Here is a 7,282-nt window from a genome sequence, read left to right as displayed (position 1 = left end):
GTAAACCGCACAGGAGGTGACTGCCCATCTTTCTCCTGAGGAGCAGCTGGTGGATTTGAACTGCTAACTTTGAGTTGGCAGTGAAACTCCTTACCACTAGGCCACCAGAGAGCCCCACAGCCATAGTCAAGAAACATACTTTATGGGCAAAGAAATGATCTACTTCTGCCCACAGAGTATGTGTTTTTTTGAATATGACTTTTTCTTCACAACATTTTATTTATACGTGTATGTATATATGCTTCTGTAGAAAGTATTCTGTAGCTACCGCACTGGTGTGTGCATTGCTGTACAGAGGTAACTCGTGGTTGCCAGGATGCTAAACACTGTGACACTGACATGTCAAACGTGATAATGGTCACCCATGGTGGACAGTGTTTGGTGGAGCTTCCCAATTAAAACAAGCTGGGAAGCAGGAGTGGCATCCACTTCCAAAATGGCTTGCCTCCGGAAACTCTATGAACAGTGCTCTGGTCTTCTGTTCATAGGGTCGCTGTCATCTACAACTCGACGGCACTTGACAACAATTACAACATGTATATATGCACACCGTCATATATATCACATGATAATATCACATGTGATGTAAATGTGTCAAATACAATTATATACATGATATACACGGCACATTTACATGAGTGATAATAAACAATGCACATGTATAATATGTGCCATGGTGCTGTGTGTACCATCAAGTTGAAACTGACCCACGGCTGACTCTCCAGGGGTTTTCAAAGGCAGTAAATCCCATGGGAGGAGGCTGCTCATCTTTCTCCAGCACAGCAGCTGGTGGATTTGAACCGTGCACCTTTGCCTTGGAAGTGCAATCCCTTACCCTTAAGCCACTAGAGCTCCTGGTATACTATATTGTGTGTGTGTGTGTGTGTACACACGTATACATAAATATTGAGGGGGGAAAGTTATATTCAAATGTTAAATGCTTAATGAGCAAAAGTATATAATATCCAGAAATAGGCAAAACCAAACAGAGGAGTTAGAATTCAGGATCATAAAAGGCCGGCTTTGTGGAGGGGGAGGAGGAAAAGGAGGACGACAATAGTGGTCAGGAGGTGCAATGGAGGGTGTTTTTGGATTTCTTTTACAGCTTTCATTCCCTGACCTCAGTGAGGTCCCCTCTCCCCTTTATAATTTACCAGCTAACAATGTGTGTCATTTCTGAGTGTGTGTAGTCAACTAAAAGCTCATTAGCTCCAGGTCAGTACTGAGTCACAGCTGACCCTTCAGTGGGTTTTCAGAGGCTGTAAAATGTCAAAAGAGGAGATTGTTCATCTTTTCCCTGTGGAACAGCCGGTGGATCTGAACTGCCGGCCTTTGGGTTGACGGGGCAACTCCTTTCCCACGAGGCGAGGGGGAGAGAGAGAGAGGAGACACTTCAGGCCAGGCCAGGGTAAGGCTGGGGGCCATCCTTTGCCTTCTCCTCTGGCACCCACAGCCTAACAGTGGTGATCTGATCATGCATTCCACACCCTTCACCATGTTGCCTCAGTCTGGGCTCTCCAGGAATTACACTGAACCAGTGCTCACTGTGAAAGGTGTTTATCATGGGGTGCTGAGGAGAAAGAAGTGGACATGAGCAGAAGAATTTCATAAAACTACAGATGATCAAGAGGCGATCAAGCTGCTCTGAAGGAATTGGCAAAAAAACAAAAAAACCACACACACACACAAAACCCCAAGGCCCCAGAGATTGATGACACACTGACTGACATATTTCAACAAACAGATGCTGCCCTGGATGTGCTCACCAGGTTGTGCCAATAAATCTGGAGGACAATCACCTGGCCAATTGACTGGTAGAGATGAATATTTATTCCCATTTAGAAAAAAAGGTGACTCAACAGTGTGTGGAAATTATCAAACAATACCACGAATATCACACGCAAGCAAAATTCTGGTGAAGATTATCCAAAACTGACTGGAATAGTACATTAATAGAGAACTACCAGAAACTCAAGCTGGGTTTAAAAGAGGCCATAGCACTAGAGACATCTTGATCAGAGTGATCTCGGCCAAAAGCAGAGAGTACCATAGGAATGTCCGTGTTTTATGGTCTGGGCAAAGGCATTTGCCTGTGTGGATCATAACAGAGTGCTTAACCTTGAAAAGAATGGGAATCCCAGAGCACTTGATTGTGTTCATGTAAAACCTATACTTGGACCAGGAGGCAGTCGTCAGAACAGAACAAGGAAACACTGCATAGTTAATTACAAATGGAATTGTTGTTGTTGCTGTGTACCGCTGAGTCGAACCAACCTACAGCAGACCTTCTGGAGGGTTTTCAGAGGCAGTTAATCGCATCACATGGGAGGAGATTGCCCATCCTTCTCCTGTGGAGTGGCTGGTGGCCTCAAACCGCGTGCCTTTGGGACTGCAGTGCAGCTTCTTGATGCTGGACCACCAGAGGGAGTGCATCAGAGATATGTCCTGTCTCCATACCTTTTTCAATTTATATGCAGAACAGATCATTTGGGAGGTGGGGCTTTATGAGGAGGAGTGTGATATCAGGATTGGAGAAAGACTCATCAACAACCAGGGGTTAGGCAGATGATACAACCATGCTTGCTGAAACTGAGGAGGAACTGAAGATTTTGCTGCAGAAGGTTAAGGACTGTAGTCTTCAATATGGATTGAAGCTTAATATCAAGTAGAAGCTTAGTATCACTGGGCGAATTGGCAACACATTGGTATATGGAAAAGAGATTGGAGTTGTTAACAATTTCAGATTGCTCAGCTCTACAATCAACACTCTTGGCACCAACAGTCAGGAAATTAAAAGAAATTGCACTGGGAAAGTCTGCAGTCAGGGACCACTCCAAAGTGCTAAAGAGCAATGGTATCAGTCTGGAGACTAAGGTGTATCTGATCCAGGACATCATCTTTGCAATGACTTGCTATAAATCAGAGTTGGACAATGACTAAGAATGACAGAAGAATTGATGCCTTTGAGCTGTGGTGCTGGAGAAGAGTGTTGAACATATCATGCACCATCAGGAGGAAAAATAGGTCTGTCTTAAAGAAGGTGAAACCAAATTTCTTTTTGGTGGCAAGAATTTTGAAGCTCTGTCTCACATACTTTGGGTACATGGCCAGAAGCGACCCGTCCTCGGAGAAGGACATCATGCTCGGAAGGGTGGAGGGACAGAGCAGGAGAGGAAGACCCCAGATGAGATGGATTGACGTGGTAACTGGGGATATGGGGGTAGATGTGTCAGAGTTATTGACACTGGCTCAGGTCAGCGCACACTTCAGAGCTACTGTGCATAGGGTCGCTATGAGTTGCGGGCAATTCAATGTCACATAACAATAACAAATCATGCGAGAGGAGACTGCTCATCTTTCTCTTCCGGGTGGTGGATTTGAACTGTCTGTCTTTACGCTGGCGATACAACTCTTTACCCACTAGGCTACCAGAGCTTCCTATATAAGTATCTAGAATAGGCAAACACATAGATAGGAGAGGGTGAAAGGGAGTTATTGCTTAAAGGCCCAAGTTTCTGTTGGAAATGAGTAAGAACTTTTGGGAACGCATGGTGTTGATAGTTGCACGACTTGATGAAGGTACGATAAAATCTGCATATGCTTGGTCCTGTCAGAGAAGAAAAGTTCAAACATTTTCCACTGAAGTGAGCGAAAGGAAGCCACCCACTCTGGAAGACGTGAGACACACAGAAAAACAAGGCGGCTTTACTAAGCTGTCACAGATTTAATCAATGTCACTCAAGCAGACCCTCTTTGTTTGTGACTTATTGCCGGAGTAAAAACCTTTCAGAAAGTGTTTGGCCAATGAATGCAAAGCCCCGTCTTGGGAAGAGCTGTTCGAATCTGCCCTCCTGGGTCACGCATGTCCCCACACCCAGAGCTCACAGCTTAATTAAAGACCCATCTTAATTTCGCCTGCTCAGCTTGGCCACACTGTCTTTTATGTCTCTCTCCCACCCAGCACCCCCTTCATATCCATTTTCTTTCTTCCTTCCCCTGCTCCCCGCTTTTTGGTACTTGATGGAATCACATTAAACTAATAAACCTTTCATTACTTGATTGTGCCGTAATTACGCACACTAAGAGCCTGGGTTTGTTTTGATTTTTCCCTGGGCTTTTGGCCGGTGATGCTTTTGAACACTTGCTTTCAATCCTTGGTTGCCACTTGACCCTCCATTTTTTTAAAAAAAGGATGAAAAGCTTAGAAAAACATCAGAAATATCCTTTTATTTTTTGTTTTCCTCCCCCCAATCCTGCAATTGATTTAGAGGGCTTTGTTTTGATTCTCGTGTCCTGCAAGTGGTGGGTGTTAACAAGCATCTCTCAACTGGCCACCAGGCAGAGACCTGAAATGGGACGGGGATAAAGTCCGGGTGTGACCAGGCCCAGAAAGAGGCCACACACAAGGCGGGGTTCCTGCCAATCCTCAGTGCCACCACCGAGCCAAGGTAGGGCAGTGTCTACATCAGAACACTGCTGACCTCAAGGCTGACAAGTCCCTGCCACTAGGCCTGTCCTGTCATCACAGGAGACAGAGCAGACCCCTGGCCTCTAATAATACCTCCACAAGGAACTGGGAGCTTGGGTGGCTTAATATTAAGGAGCTGTACTGCAAACCCAAAGGCACAAGGTTCAAATCCACCATCTGTACCACAGGGAAAAGATGAGCAATCTCCTCTTGTGCAATTTACAGCCTCTGAAAACCCACTGGATGATCAGCGATGAGTCAGTTCTGACTTGATGGCACATAGAAGTTGGGACACTCAAAAAATATCCCCGACTCCAAAAGAATGAAACTCACCAACTGGCACAGATTTCTATTCACAGTGACCCTCTAAAGGATTTCCGGAGTTGCCCATCTTTCTCTCTCAGGATGGCTGGTGGATCTGAACTTCTGGATTTTCTGTTTGTAGCAGCAGCAGCAAACCAGGTCCTAAAAGCTGCCTAGTGGTCTCTGCTGGTGGCCTGGGGGGAGGGGGGGCGGCGTTGGCTGGGGCTGTCCCTGTAGGTGCACTTGACAGGTCCAGTAGCTACTGGCACCCCTGTCCAGCCCACCTCTCTTTCCCAGCTTCCCAGGCTCCTGCAGACACCTGGGTTTGTAGCTCTAAGTTCATGCAGAGTGAATGACAAGTTCTCTCACCAGAGAGCCGGGCAAACAAATGTCCAATTTTGCAGAAGGGGACTAAGTCTGCCCTATCACAAAGTCTTCGGTGTCCAGTGGATGACCTTCGGGGTACCGAGTCACTCAGGGCCCTGTGCACAGATGCTCATGACAAGAAGTGTCAAAGGAGACCAGCTCCTGGGTGCAGCTGGCAGCTTGTGTCTTGTACTTAAGGTTCTCATGCTTGTTCACCTAATTTTTACTCTTTAAAAGTTATATTAAAAATATACACAATGAGGTACCATCTTATTCCAGTAAGAGTGGCAAAGTTTAACAGGGCAGCATGTCATAGATGTTGGAGAGGATGCGGCGAGAAAAGAATTCTTATACATTGTTGGTGGGATTGTAAAATGGCACAACCATTCTTCTGGAAGGCAGTTTGATGCTTCCTCCAAAAGCTGAACATAGAAATGCCATATGACCCAGCTATTCCACTACTTGGAATATACCCTGAGAATATGAGAACTGAGGCCCAAACTGAAATTTGTACACCAGTGTTCATAGCAGCATTATTCACCATCACAAGAACATGGAAACAGCCCACATGTCCAACCACAAATGAATGGATTGAGAAATTATGGTACATTCACACATGGAATACTATGCAGCACGCAGGAGCAATGATTATGTAAATTATTACCTAACTTGGGAGGGACTGGAGAGCATTATGCTGGGTGAACTCAGTCCCACAAGGATAAATATAGTGTAAGACCGTTATTGTAGAACGAGTATACGGATTCAGGAGGGGTGCGAGACGCTGGAAGCAGAAGGATGTGGATGTGCAGGGGAAGAGGGGATTGATTAATCACTAGGTTGTACAATTTGATGGGTGGGGGAGTGAGGGAAACGAAAAAAATTTGTTCAAATTAGTATTAGAATTTTATAAATAACCTAGTGAAAAAAAATATATATAGTATGTTTATAGAGTGTGGTGGGGGTGCAGGAAATGAATGGCTGGATAACGAACATGTTCTTAGAATAGGTGAAGAGAAGGTCAATGTGAAGTGAATGGACGATCCAACATATTGTATTACAATTAACAGTGTGGAACAGGATGTAAACTAATTAGGGTAAAAAGAGCTGAGGAGAGGTTGATACACAGACAGAAACAGTGTAGGCTTGGCAGGAAGGGGAGGGGAGAGCAGCAGAGGAGCGCACAGATGGGCAGGTGACGGCAAAGGCAAAGCGCAGTGAGAACTTGGTGGAGCGTAATGAATGGTACTGATTAGTTGTAATTAATGTTAGAAAGCAGTATGTGTATGAATGGTTGAATGACAACCAATAAAAAATAAGCTTACTGACAATCCCAAGGGATTAATGCACCTATGACATTAATGATCACCACAGGGCAGGCCCCTAATTCACAGGGAACCCACACACCAGGGAATAAAACACCGCTTGACTCTGCGTCATCCCAACAGATGGTTTTGTTCCTCAGGGCTCCATTTGCTGGAAATTTTTTTTGGAAATAGGTTGCCAGCCCTTTCTTCTTAGTTGGTCTCCCTTTAGAAATGCCACTGAAACCTGTTTGGTATCAGTGCAACATGGCGGCCTTCACTGGCACATGGGCCCCATCTGAGCACGAGGTGCACTGGCTGGGGATCGAACCCAGGTCTCCTGCATGGAAGGCAGGAATTCCACCGCTGAACCACCCCCGCCCATATAAAGCATGCATACAGCAAGCACGATGATGGGTTTGCACTACTCCCCTAGTTGAGCTGGATGAGACAAGTCACTGGGGAAGCAATCTTTTTTGTGCTACTGTAAGTTTGTTCCTATGGGAAGTAGGCAGGCATGTTCACGTTTTTAAGGCTCTATATACACACCTGGTCCAATACAGTCATTGTCATCACGAACAGTGCTGTGCTTTGTTAGGTGATTCTGGTTAACACATACCTCTCGTCTCACACCCATGGGGCTGGGGCGATGTGGCTCAGCCTTGTCTACACTGCTCACATCCCTCATATGTTTATCAGCTCTTTGTGTTAAGGATCTAGGGAGCCTGGAGCCACATTTCTGCTTCCCATCATTTGCCAGCTGAATGATGCTCGAATGGTCATCCTTCTCTTGAGGACTCAACATCTTCATTTAGAAGATGAGAACAATGATGCAACGGCTGCT

The 7,282-nt window shown here is 45.5% G+C and overlaps 1 non-coding gene across 1 annotated transcript; it reads right to left on the bottom strand.

Annotated features, from left to right (window-relative positions):
* Nucleotides 1–6,748: 6,748 nt before the first annotated feature.
* Nucleotides 6,749–6,819, bottom strand: TRNAG-UCC. Its single transcript has one exon. It is a non-coding gene; the product is annotated as a tRNA-Gly (tRNA).
* Between the last annotated feature and the right edge of the window lie 463 nt (nucleotides 6,820–7,282).

This window comes from Elephantulus edwardii, unplaced genomic scaffold (genome assembly GCF_000299155.1).
Source record: "Elephantulus edwardii isolate Elephantulus edwardi_28Jun2011 unplaced genomic scaffold, EleEdw1.0 scaffold00089, whole genome shotgun sequence".
NCBI classification, from domain to species: domain Eukaryota; kingdom Metazoa; phylum Chordata; class Mammalia; order Macroscelidea; family Macroscelididae; genus Elephantulus; species Elephantulus edwardii.
The sequence above is the reverse complement of the archived record's forward strand: the minus strand, read 5'-3'. Positions and strand labels throughout refer to the sequence as shown.